This window comes from Carassius auratus, chromosome 27 (genome assembly GCF_003368295.1).
Source record: "Carassius auratus strain Wakin chromosome 27, ASM336829v1, whole genome shotgun sequence".
Taxonomy (NCBI): Eukaryota; Metazoa; Chordata; class Actinopteri; order Cypriniformes; family Cyprinidae; genus Carassius; species Carassius auratus.
In genome coordinates, this window is record NC_039269.1 from 16,607,945 (window position 1) to 16,621,436 (window position 13,492).

A 13,492-nucleotide genomic window follows, 5' to 3' on the forward strand; every position below is an offset into this window, starting at 1 on the left:
GTTTGCACCCTTGGAATGTGTGGATAAGGAAGGAATATAATATGCATCATGATGTTCTGTGGCGTATTTTACTATTACATTTCAAATGTCGCTTCGATTTATCTGACAGCTACAGATCAATGGAGGGCCAACACATTTTCAAAATATTCCAACGTCATTAAAGTTGTCTGTTTACTGATTATTCATGTCTTTCTCAGAATTCTTGACTCATTCTGTATCAACAAGTGTGTGATCTTATCATCAGCTTTCAAGTGTTCAGACAAGTTTTATCAAAACACCATGTCATCAAGTCACGTTGCACACAGTTGTAATGCATTTTATTATTTTATAAAAGCAATGTTTAACATAGCACCTTATGTCAATATATAGGCACTGTAGAAACACATACTTTCTCAATCTAACAACATATGCTGCAGATTGTAGGTCATAACTTTAGATAGAATAATTACAGCAAATGTTTATCTTTAACAGATACTAATGAAATGATTAATGACTGAAATGTTATATTTTCACAGAATTCAAGCTGGCAAAAATTAAAGCCTTCTAATTTTTTTTTTTTCATATAATATAATAAATATTGAATACACAATTTGTATATTATTTTATGTTCTTTTATAAACAATTAAGCATTTAATTGATCCAAAATACAATTAAGACATTTATAATATTACTAAATATTTATATTTCAAAAGTGGGATCAGTTTCCACAAAAATATTAAGCAGCACAACTGTTTTCAACATTGATAATAACTACAAAATAGCAATACATTAGTATATTTAAAAATTCTGAAGGATCATGTGACACTGCAGACTGGAATAATAGCTGCTGAAAATTCTGCTTTGCCATCACAGGAATAAATGACATTTTAAAACATTAAAAAAATATATGCTGTTTTTTTATTGTAATAATATATTTCACAATATTACTACTGTTTGTGTATTTTTTATTAAATAAATGCAACCTTGGGTAGCATAAAAATTAAATATGTGATATAGCAATAATTATAGCCTTATAGAATAAAAATAATAATAAATAAAAATATATATCCAAAGAAACTTGATTTGTGGTACTTCAATACTACAGTACTTTTTTTTTTTTTTTTTTGCATACAATTTGCTGTAAACTAAAGTAAATACACAATTTAGCAGGTGAAGCAACAGACTTGTTAAACACTTCCTTGTTAATCTTTCCCAGCTTGGTTCACAAGTATCTGCATTGCGTGCAAAGGCAATCAGAGAAGCGCATTAGCATAACTGAAAAGCTGTCCCTCTACATATGTGATGACATACACTGTAACATTTGGACTGATATTACATCCGCAATCTAAAGTTACACTCTGTTCTCTGTTATATGGATATATCCCGCCTAAACCCTGCTGTAGGCAGTCAGTATCCAGTGGCGGGACGCAAAAGAGGTGCTGGAAGCCTCTTCTCCATCCCTAGAGAACCTGATGTGGTACAGACTGTTTGTCCTAATGTACTGCATCCCTCGCCAGTACCTCGAGGCAAACACTGCCATAGTTTTTCTATATGAAGGTCTCCCAGGTGCCTGAAACCATATAGTGCATCATACAAAAGGTAATTAAAAAAGAGCAAAAGCATGCACACAGAAACTGTAACGCAAGTCCTCTCCTTTCAGAAGCCTGTTTTGTAACTGCTGTTGAAGGGGTAAATGGATCTGTGGTGGCCTGGCAGAGAGATAGGATGAGGGGGTGGGCGATTAAGGATGCCTCCAGGGCATGAAGCAGGATAACCAGTTGAGGATAATTCATCTCACTGTGAGGAAATCCAAGGGTTATGGCACAGGGTGTCTACATAGCCTCCCTGTCAAAGGGGCACGATTACCTGCTTACACAGACACCTTGACATTTTGGCCCAGAATAAGTCTTTTGGCCAGTGGACAACACCAACACTTATAATGTGACCCATAATTCATCAGTCATAATTCGCCATTGGTTCCAGTGTTAAAGGAGTAAATCAGTGACTCTCTATGGTAAACTTTATGGTGAAGCTATACTGCATTAAGTAAGAGATAACCAACCAATTCACTTCTGTTTTCTGTAAAAAATGTTTTGTTTGTCTTTTTGCTCAATACTTCTTGTATTTCTCAATATATATTGTGTTTTTGATTACCATAATCTTAACCAGACCCTCCCCCCACTGTGTTTTTCAGATGAAAGCAATTTTAACTATCAAACTTATTTACAAATATATTTCTATGTCTATGAAACATTACGCAGTAACCCAAATAAGTAAACTGTATAATACATATAATTATATATTTTATATTAATATTATTTTGTTTTTTCTTAGTTTTTAAAGCAGTACATCAGACAAAACATCTGTATATATTTATATATAAATAATACATTTTGTCCTATTTACACACAATTAATAAAATAGGAGTAAACATATATGTATATATATATATATATATATATATATATATATATATATATATATATATATATATATATATATATATATATATATATATATATATATATAACAAATTAAGAATATATAGAGAGAAAGTGAGTGAGTGAGTGAGTGAGTGAGTGAGTGAGAGTGTTTCAATTTCTTAATAAATAGATGGTGTTTAAGAGATTTGGAACTGGTCTACAGGGGTTTATCGTGCAAAAACACTGAATAACTAAAGCAAATAAACAACTAACTAACTAAGCAAACAAACAGACTAGCATGGCTAGGAAATCAAAGATCTGGGACTTCGGCCAAATGTACAGTCTAGAGACCATAATAATCTGTTACATGTGTTGTTAAAATAAACTGGATATAATTTGTATGAGTGGTATTTTAACAGTTAAATCTTGTAAATATTGGAACCGTTATACAATCCATTAGAGAGCTACACCTGCTGCTGAGGCCTAGGGGAAACACTGGTAAGCAGGCATAAGCTTTGACCACCTCTCAAAACAAGAGACCAAAATGAAAAGGTGGTAATTTGTCTCATTGCCAGAGGGCAGTATCACCTTCTCATGATCATGCCTCTTTTCCTCCAGTTCTACTCTCTCACCTGTGTCTTTCCCAGAGTGACACTTCTCTTAAAATACGGAAGGAATCAACCCCCCACCGCCATCTTTGTCATATTGTGTTCACTGTAACTGAAGCCTCTTCAAACTCCATCTCTGTCTTTCTTTCATTTTCCCCATTTTTTTTCCCTTGTGCCAGTGTCATCTCCTCTCAAGCTGTGATCTCCAGGGACCTCCGAGATCAAACAAACTGTTCCCGGAAGTGGTGAGATCTGCAAAAAGTTGGACTTTGAAGGCTTTGAGAACATTCCAGAAGTCCATGATCTGTCTTAGAGTCACTCTGATTCATGCAAGTCATCGCCGTCTTATCTGATTCAAAGGTCTAAAATAGAAATGCATGGCAAACATCAAACCCAGCTGAGTTGCAGATAAAGTGTGGCCTCATTACATCAGAAAATAAATTGTGTTGTTTTCTAATCAAACAAACGGAAATAAGTTTTGTAAAAAGCCCTAAACCTGACCTGTATGATTTATATATTTATATCTCTCAACAAATGTGGCTAAAATAAAAATGTACCATATAACCGGAGTACAATAGTATTTTAAGAGCTCTATAAAAGATATGCCAATTCAATGCATTTTCAAAATTACACTAATTTCTTTCTGTCATAGCTAACAGCATGAAAATAAGCCACTTCACTGACTAATTGTGCCGTTTTAAAATGGGAAAATTCTAGAGTGAGGCACGGGAAGACAACAGCAGTGTTTTCAAACACTCATTCCATGTAGATGAGTGCGGGACTCAAGTACGTCTCATTTAGCCTGAACTGCAGCGGAGGTTCGCAGATATTTTGTGTTTTCTATATAAAAGCCTCTTGTTCACATTTCAAAACCATTTTGTAATTTTCATTTCCCACAGACATGAGAGTTGCCTCATTCAGCTGTCCGTATTACAATAAATCCATCCCCAAAAAGGCATGATTGCTTATAATGGCCGGCACCTCCTCCACTGGGACCGCTCATTGAGACAATACAGAAACAGAAAGTAGTCGTCTCTACCACCAAAACAGGATGGTTTATAACGCAACAACATTTTCATGAAACTCAGATTGATTTAGGTATAAGAATAACTGCATGTGAAGAGCCACCGCCTGTTTTAGTGACGCTGATGGTGCAACAACTGCACAAACTAGATGGAATCATCTATTCGTGACATTTCCAAGGTATCAGGGGCATAAGCGAAGGTTGTGGAACTGTGTGTGTTGTATCGGGATATCTCTCTGAGCCAGCTTCAGTCAGGGCACTTGGAAACAGGAAGTCCCTGATAGTTTTTTCTGTGAAATCATGGAAAAGTTCAGGACACTTTTCCATTTGGAGCAAAACCTAGTGCATCCACAGACCTAGTGCAGGTCACCTCTCCATCCTCACATGTACAAACAGATGGACTCTGATGACATAAACAGACATTATTACTATTTTTAACTAGGCTATTCATGAGATGTCACAAATAAAAATGCTGTCATTGGTTTTCATTAGAAAACAGATAGAATAGAAAAAGAATAGAGCAAGCTAGTGTTAGAGGCCTTTTATGGCTTTTGTTAATTGTGTGTTCTATGTATTTGTTTTCTTTTTATTTATTATACAAAGATAAGAAAAGCTAGTGTTTTTATTTTTAAGAAAACAAACAGTAAATGAATAGAGTGCAAGTCTAAAAGGTTTAGAGATTTAGATTGTTTAGAGAATTAGAAATACAATCAGAATAGAAAGTGCTTAGTTAGAGGGTCAGATAAAGATGGAAGAGATGTGTTGATAAGGACTCAGCTGCTCGGATTGAGTTGGGCAGGTCATTCCAAAATAGATTTATGTTTAGTACAGACACAGACTCAAATTTACATACCGGAATAAAAATTTCATATATTGATATGCTTCATACAGTTGGCTGCAACTGGGGAGCTGTAATTTGTCATTTGTAGTCGAGTGGTATTTAAATGTCATCAAAATGCCCCATTATGCCATTTTTAAGGTTGCTAATATTCTTGTGGGAGTCTCCTCTTCAATAAGATTACATGCATGCAAGGTCAAAAAAAGTTTTCGTTTTCTCAGCATTTAATATCGCCTCATTTTCCAGCGATTCTCTAATTATTTGTTCAAAGCAGTTCCAAGATATAGTCTCTCTAAACCCCTCCTTTCATGAGCCTGCTCTAATCTGATTGGTCAGATGGCCCATCCTGATGTGATTGGTCTACCGCGTACAGCGAATGTCAGAAACGGTACACCTATTGCCATAGTGCCATATTTTGAATGCTGGATAGAAAATATAAATATCTATCATTTATCATACTTGTGATTCAGTGGAGCCAACTGGTCCAAATAAACATAGTGCCATCTTTGAAGAGCAAGCATTTAGAGAATCCAGCATTGAACTCCCCAATATAAATTTTTTAACTCCCCGAGTTTAGAGAAGCAGTCGTCAGTTAAATTACATGTTTGTGGGCGGGGTTTGCTTCTGGCTAATGTAGAACATAGGCTAATGTTTAAACATCTTGTGCAAGTCATTCATAAACAAGTCAATCCTGCTCTCAAAATAATTTGAGGATTTAAACACAATGTAATGCAATTACACACAACTTAAATAATAAATGTATAGATGGCATGTTGTAACATAACTGGTTTCTGGGAAAATTGTTATGATCCAAAAAACAAAGACAACATGTCATAGTGGAAATTGTGGTGTTGCAGTAAACCTTAAGGACAAACAATGATGGTTTGTTTTCCAGAACATAACATACCTTGCACCTACATGAAACTAATTTTGGAGGCTGATCAGTGTCCTTAACACCCTGCAGCAAAAATCCTGCGGGAAGTGAAGTTCTCAAGGAATGAAGCAAATAACAGGCTGGCTCTGTACATTTTTGGCGTGGCTCTCATATAACTTTAGAGCTGAATATAGTGTGCCCAGGCTTGCCCAGACCATAACCCCCCGTGGAGCTGAGAGGACCCAGCCCATGTCTAACCCTGTCTTAGAAGATTCTACAGAAGACAAACGCACCACCCGGTCCCGTGTCCAGAGAGGTGTTCAGAAAGAATGTGGACCACCGCCATTAATGAGCAATTCAATCATCCAGCTGTTTACTCCTATAAAGCATTCAAACCTACAATCAAGGACCTTATGGAGAAACTTGAATTTTCTTTATTAAAAATGAATAAAACTGCTTTGTCAACAACCAGATCCGAGATGGATCTTCAGTTTCTACTGAAACATGAGATGGAGCTCAAGAAACACCCCTATGGTTACATAAAATCCCCTATAATTACTAACAGTGAAGCTAATCGTGAGATAAAAAATAATAATGTAAATTCCAACCTACACACATTCATCCCATCTTTCCAGGGTGCTTTTCAAAATTACTTTTACTAAACCATTACATAACATTTCAATACACCCATTCCACATAAATAAATTAAGATGATTTGTTTAATTATGGAGACAATACATTTCCTTAAAAGACATAACTGGTCTAGACACATGGATGAAACAAAGCTATATCTTTAGTATGGACTATTCTAACATCTAGAGATGCATTTTCCATTTTCGTGCCATAAGACTGTACAATCTATCTACCATGTGAAGAAGCAACATTGACTTTTGTCAATTAAAATAGTTTTGTGCAGTTTTTGAAGTTATTTTCTTTTTTCAGAAATATTTTGGTAAACGTTCAATATCTCTCTTATAAATAAAGTTTTTATTTAAATGTAGTGTTTTACACAGGTTTCTGTGTAGGTAATGTTCAGTAACCTGACATAAAAACAGAGGAAGTCCATGATAAGCCCTTGCTAATATAGCGAAACAAATGTGTGCATGTGTGTGGGTGTTTGTGTGTGTGTGTCTAATAGATATAATTGTAGATAGTAGTATGTATGCAAGTATATACACAGATATCCATCTAGCTAGCTAGCTATAAAGGTCATAATTGGTCCTTCCTAAGAGACAGTGCATATAGATGTGGAACAGGTTAAATTAAAGGTTGGGTCTTGGTGTGGTTCAGACTCACCTGCCCCACAGGTCAGTGGATGAGGTCTGAGAGCGGAGCGGGACTCTCCTGCAGAGCGGCCGGAGGCCTCAAGGCGGGCCTGGGAAAGGGGCTGCATGCTGAGGCCCATGAGGAGCTCTCCGCCTTTCACGGCAGGACCTCTGTCAGTCAGTGCTGGCCCCCTGCAGCCCACAGACCTGCCAGGACACAGCACAGAGAACACACAGGTGAGTGTAAGGGAGAGGAAGGATCTCTGCGTGGGGGCTTAGATATAATACTGTCTAATTTTCTCAAAGGAAGACAACTTGACGGATGATAGACAGACAGGCTATAACTGAGAATATTTTAGAGAGATTATACTGTTTTATACTTTAAATTGTTATTTTCAGGGATGCATTTGGGGACAAAGTGACACTTACTGACAAAACATTTGGGAAAGAGTAATTGTAGTGCTAGTTTTCTTTGGTCAGATTCCTTGTTGCTAGTGTAGTAAACATCAAGTGTCACGTGTGACTGTTAAATTGGCATGTTAAATGAAATATCACACTTTAATGAAGTAATAATAATGCTGCTAAATGTGTACAGTAGATTGTTTGAAGTGTATTATCCATGCAGTCATGTGTAAAGTAGCAGTGCATGTTGCATTTAATCAGTTAGCGGTCCTTTAACCACTTGATGTTGTCTTGGAAATCAGCCTGAACTGCGAAAGTGTTTATTCATCTAAACTCCATAGCTGTGTCTAAAGCTAGCTTCACTGCAGGGCTTGTTATGTACATCTACAGCAAGCTGTTTTGCTTGTGACGAGAGTGTGATACACCGCTTGTAAAAAATTCCATAAATCCTGGCAGGGGGTAGGAGTGTGTTTCCATGACTGGGATTCTTTTATTAGAAGTTACAAAATAACAGAATTTTCCAAGAGCTCAAATATGAAAACCCAAAACCAAAAAAATCTTATAATGTGCCTAACTGCCATAAATAGATTCATGATTGTCAACAAAAAATGGGTGGATGTGTGTAGTAAGACTAATCACAAGTCAAAGCTGAACCCACCTATGCCTGGGGAAGAGTGCAGACGAACTGTTAGAACTCAGCTGGATGCCACTACCTGGACTATCAGTCATCACACAATAGGAGCCATTTATAAACACTGAAAGAAGAAAGAGAATGAACAAATTAGTTGTACTGCACTGGATATCATTTTCCTAACAATGGGCAAATATGTTAAGAATGGTATTCATTAATGTTATAGATGATCTTCACACTCAAATATATACACTGCTGTTCAAAAGTTTGTGGTCTGTAAGATTTTTTATTTTTTTTTTATGCTCAAGGTTGCATTCAATTATTACAAAATACTGTGTAATATTATAACTCTTTCAAAATAACTCATTTCTATCTTTAAAAATGTAAATTATTCCTGTGATGGCTAAGATGTATTTTCAGCAGCAGATCTGGAAACATTTCTTAATATTATCAGTGTTGAAAACAATGCTGCTTTTTTTTCTGGAAACCATCATATTTTGCTGCAGAATCCTTTGATCAACATAAAGTTCACAAGCATTGATTTGAACTAGATGTTTTTCTCTTTTTTTTTTACAATGTCAATAACTTTGCAATATAGCAATTTAATTAATTAATAAAAATAATAATAATACTAATAATAATAATAATAATAATAAATTAACCTAAACTTTTGAAAAATGTATCTTTGTATCCAGAAGTGTAATGCTAACTCTGTTGAAAAATACACATCTGTCAGACGGGAAATTTGCCTTAAATTAAATAATTTAACTTAAACATTTGCCTTAGTTCACACAAAATACTGTTTTTCAGAGGAACATGAAAGGAACATTTTGGAAAAATCAGACCAGCTTTTGCATCTTGTTTTTTTTTTTAAGTTTTAAACTCAACTTTCCTTCTACCAGCCTACAACCTTTTTAAAACATACACTTTTGCATTACACAGGTGAAAAAGTCAAACCAAAATTGAAATGACAGTAAATAATGACAAAAGATAATAATTTTTACTGTAACAAAACCCTCATTGTAAAGACCATCGGGTAGCTTGATTGATGAATGACATTTTTTGGTTTACTAAAACGTCCATGGTGGTGTGATGTCCGGTTGAGTAAGATCTGGGGCCTTGACAGTGCAAACGTGGTGCAAAGTGGTGCCACTGGTTTGTGCAGGCCTCTTAATATGCATCTGTCACGCAGACCATTGCAAGCACGTTCAGGTTCTGTTGGAGCGGTATGAGTACTGGCTGACTCCATATTCACACCATACATGGGTGCGGTTACTCTAGTTCTAGATTAGCTAGTTTAGAGCTTAGTCAGACTGTACCGCTGCCAAGACAGACACGTTGAGATACACGTTTTGGTTGCATGCTGGCACGTTGAACAACTGTAGCTTCATACCATGACTTATGTACATACATGTTGATAATTTTAGTTATGTTAGCCGAGGGTGATTAATAAAGCAAATTAGCCTCATTTCAGGGCTAGGCTGAGGTATGGTGAGACAGAGGAGGGGGTCAGTTAGTATCATGTCTCTTTTATGACTGGTACCTGGTGGGATTCTCTACGATTCCACCAGGCAGGGCGAGGTTGCCCACAGAGGAATGTTGTTGCTGTTTTAAGTGACTATTACTACCTGCTGGCTCTCTTTCACTCGGCCCTCTATTGCCTGGGGATTCGATTGGATTGGAGCTGTAAAGTCTTGTGTTCCATGGGGCTGGTCCCGGGGGAAATTGATGGGAGGCAGGACCCTCATTCAGGCCTGGCAGGGGGCTACAATCGCAGGCCTGCCCTAGCCTTTGGGCTGCCCTGCTTCTGGCTGAAGAGGCCTCAGCAGGAATGCTATCCCAGTTACACAGCCCAATGCCAAAGCAGACCCAAAAAACTCTAGAGGTTTAGCTAAAGACTCAATCATCACTAAAAGAAATGGATAAAATCTTCTTTCTTTTTTTTATAAATGATTTCAAATAAATGCTGGTCTTTTGAACTTTCTATTAATCAAAGAATCACAGTTTTTAAAGAAATATCAAGCAGTTTTATTAACAAAAATAATAACTATTAGTGTGTGACACTGAAAACTGAAGTAATGGCTGCCGAAAATTCAGTTTTACAATCAAAGGAATAAATTACATTTGAAAATATATTACATTCAAAAACAGTTCTTTTAAATGGCAATAATACTGCACAATATTTCCGTTTCTTCTATATTTTTTTGATACAAGAAATGCAGCACTGATGAGCATAAGGGAGAAAAGGAAAAAAGTAATTATTCAAACTTTTGACTGGTAGTGTATATTTTATGTTTGATTGATATGTTGACATACTGTGAACAAAAAGACATTTGTTTCATTCCCACAGGTGGAGCTGCACCAGATATAAGGTTCTCCACCCAACAGTTCCAGTCCCATGCTTCTAGAGGGGCATGATAATCAGCTCTTCACATCCGCTGTGTCACCTAAAACACACAAAGCCCTGAAGGAAGAGGCAAGAAAAACAGCACTTCCACAGCTTTAGAAACTCAAAAAATAACAAAAGGCAGCCTGTGTAATCCCAGATGGGCCAACATGAGAGATACAGGCCACTCTGGGAGAGTCTGAAGAGGTGAAGGTGAACCCCTTGATCTCTAGTGTTCAGATGTAGTGGTGTGGCTGAGAGGATGTGTGTATGTGCTCCATTTGCTTTGAACTTGAAGTTCAAGTTTGTTACAATTCACTTCTCAAAGTCGCCATTGTGGTCTTGACTTCACACTAATAAATGGAAAGAGAAAGCTTTTTTTTTTTCAGTGCCTCTAAAATCCCTTTATAAGGAATCAACACCTCTAAAATCTATATTAATAATATAAATAATTAAGAGCTACTGTACACCCGCAGGCCTTCCCTTCACATGGCTCAAATATATGAACATATGTCCCAGGGGTTGTTGCTTTGTATATACATTTTTTAAAAATATTTTTTATGTATGAATGTATGTTACATGAATGAAAAAACTTGTTTTTAACTTATGTAAATAAAGAATGAGTTAAACGATCACTTATGAATTTATTTTGTGCACACATTATTTACAATTTCCCAAAACTTGTGAATAGAATTATATATATATATATATATATATATATATATATATATATATATATATATATATATATATAAGCTGTACATTTGTGAAATTATGCGAAAACTGTGGAATTGTTTAATTCCGTATAAAATGATACATAATGCAATTAAGAAAAGAGAGATAGTTTTTATTTTAAGAATGTTAAAATGTTTTTTTCATCACATAATGGTCTTGACTCTTCAAAATAATACTCTTTGAGGTATGTTCAATGTTGGACACTGTACCACATTAGATAAACTACAAATGTAAGTCAGAACAGTTTTAAATGTTTTTCTACAGAGTTTATGAAATGCAAGTGTCCAGAGTTGACCGAACACCAAATATTCAAATGTATGCAATATTTCCAACAGTTTGATACTCAAATAGGTCAAACAAGGTTCCTAATCAGATATATAATGTACACTCAGTGTACTTTTAAATGTTGACAGATTGCACGAGGAGAACATCGAAAGGGAAACAGCTGAAGCGAGCAGGCGTGTTCCTGCAGTGTCTGACAGTCAACGTGACACTGTGGCTAAACTCTTCAGCACCTCTTTGCTCTTCCCTCTGTTTTCACAGGTGCCTGCTGCTGGTTGTTTTAGGCAGAAGTGAGAGCATTAGACTGAGCGATATGAGGAAAGAGGTGGACAGCCCACGTCATCACCTGCCCAGGGTCAAGTCTCACAGAGTATGACTGCTGATCCAACAAGAGCACAAAATGTACTCCCTCCACCCAAATTTCTGGATCTTAGTCATAAGAGTCATAAACCAGATTTGTTATCCAATCTCAAGGGAAACATTAAGGAAACTGTGCCGGCCCAGGAGCCGTAATGTTCTGCGTGATGCTTTGGAGAACATGCACAGAATGCATTTCCTCTCCATCAACACTTTAACACCACACATGCTTCCTCCGTCATGATTCACATTTCTCTAGAGTGAAATTCAGGAAACAATTATAAAAATGCTGCCAATCATTTGCTGTTCTGTTCTCTATGTAAATCCGCATCTTTTGGAAATGAACTTCTAGAGATAATAAAAGTACTCATTTACTGAATACAAAATGTATCTATAATTAAAGTTTTAAATATTACATTTATTATTATGACAACTCTGGCTCATATCTGGCGCACAGGACCTTTAAACATGCACATATTCACAAATAAAAAATAACATAAAAAATGTACTAAATCAACTGTAACTTTTTGTTTTCTATTTTCTGTTCATTCTTATTGACCAAATAATCAAATTTGTCTACTTTATTACAATTGTTACAAAGACTAAAGCACATATTTTAACCCATTTTAACAAACCAACAAAAAAACATTAGCTTACCGTTTCATTGACCTATCCAGGCAGTAAAATACATGGGCTCAATAAACTGGGAAGAATTTAGGATTAAATAGGTTAACTGTCAGTTATATGACAGATGATGTCATAAAATCTCCTCGTTAACAGAAATCACTCCTAGCTCTTCAAACTGTCAGAACTAACACGGAATTGCTGCATAGCTATGAGTATTTCTAAAAGAATGGTGGTCAGAGATGACAATAGAAATGTATCCCTGCAGCCACAAGTGCACTGGCCTTAAAAGACATGATAAAGATCTGGCCTGGCCTGGACATTGCCATTGCAGCTCCAGGGCAAGACAGTAGCATGAGTATGGGTCATCAGATAAACCCGTCTCTCCTGTTCCACCACATTACAGAACCCACTGCAGGAATCTGAAACACTGAATGTGAAAGAGCCCACCCGCTCACAAAGCACCGTCAACATCTAGTAAACACTGGATCATTTAGAGGCTAAAAAGAGAGAAATGCCCGTGCTTTCATGTTTGAAATGTAACAGAGAGCACTGTCACATTACAGTCTTATGTGAGAGCAAAGACCCTGCATGTAGAGAACTGTTTTACTACCCACTCTATGATCAGGATGAAAGCTCGGACCCCTGCTGTGACAATGAGATTCTGATCTTAACTCGCACACATCAGCACCCATCCGTCCCCACTTTAATTATAGAGAACAGCCACAAGAGCACAGTGACATCCTCTGATCAGGACCTCTGTCATGCCGGACTCTCATATTTCTGTTTGTCATCTAACCTTAGTCGTTCCTTCACTGCAATAGAAGAATATCCTCCCAGGTGAAGCGCTATCTGCGTGGCATCTGCTGTCTAATCCATAGGTATTAGAACCCTGTTGATTTAAACGTTAAGTACACACGTGGAGCAATGTCAACACAAGCATATCAGATGATGTAGAAATGTTTTCAGTAGGGTACAAGTTGTCACTTAACAGAGAAGTTTATCCTAAGCGATTTACAGAAGAGAGATAATTGGCCCAGGAGCAACCTGGATTTAAAAGCCTT

At 36.6% G+C, this 13,492-nt stretch overlaps 1 long non-coding RNA gene across 1 annotated transcript; it reads right to left on the minus strand.

Annotated features, from left to right (window-relative positions):
* Positions 1 to 7,090: 7,090 nt before the first annotated feature.
* Positions 7,091 to 10,477, minus strand: LOC113045670 (uncharacterized). The gene is made up of 3 exons (XR_003276016.1): positions 10,361 to 10,477; positions 8,072 to 8,168; positions 7,091 to 7,218 (listed from the first exon to the last, which is right to left on the minus strand). It is a non-coding gene; the product is annotated as an uncharacterized LOC113045670 (long non-coding RNA).
* Positions 10,478 to 13,492: the final 3,015 nt, after the last annotated feature.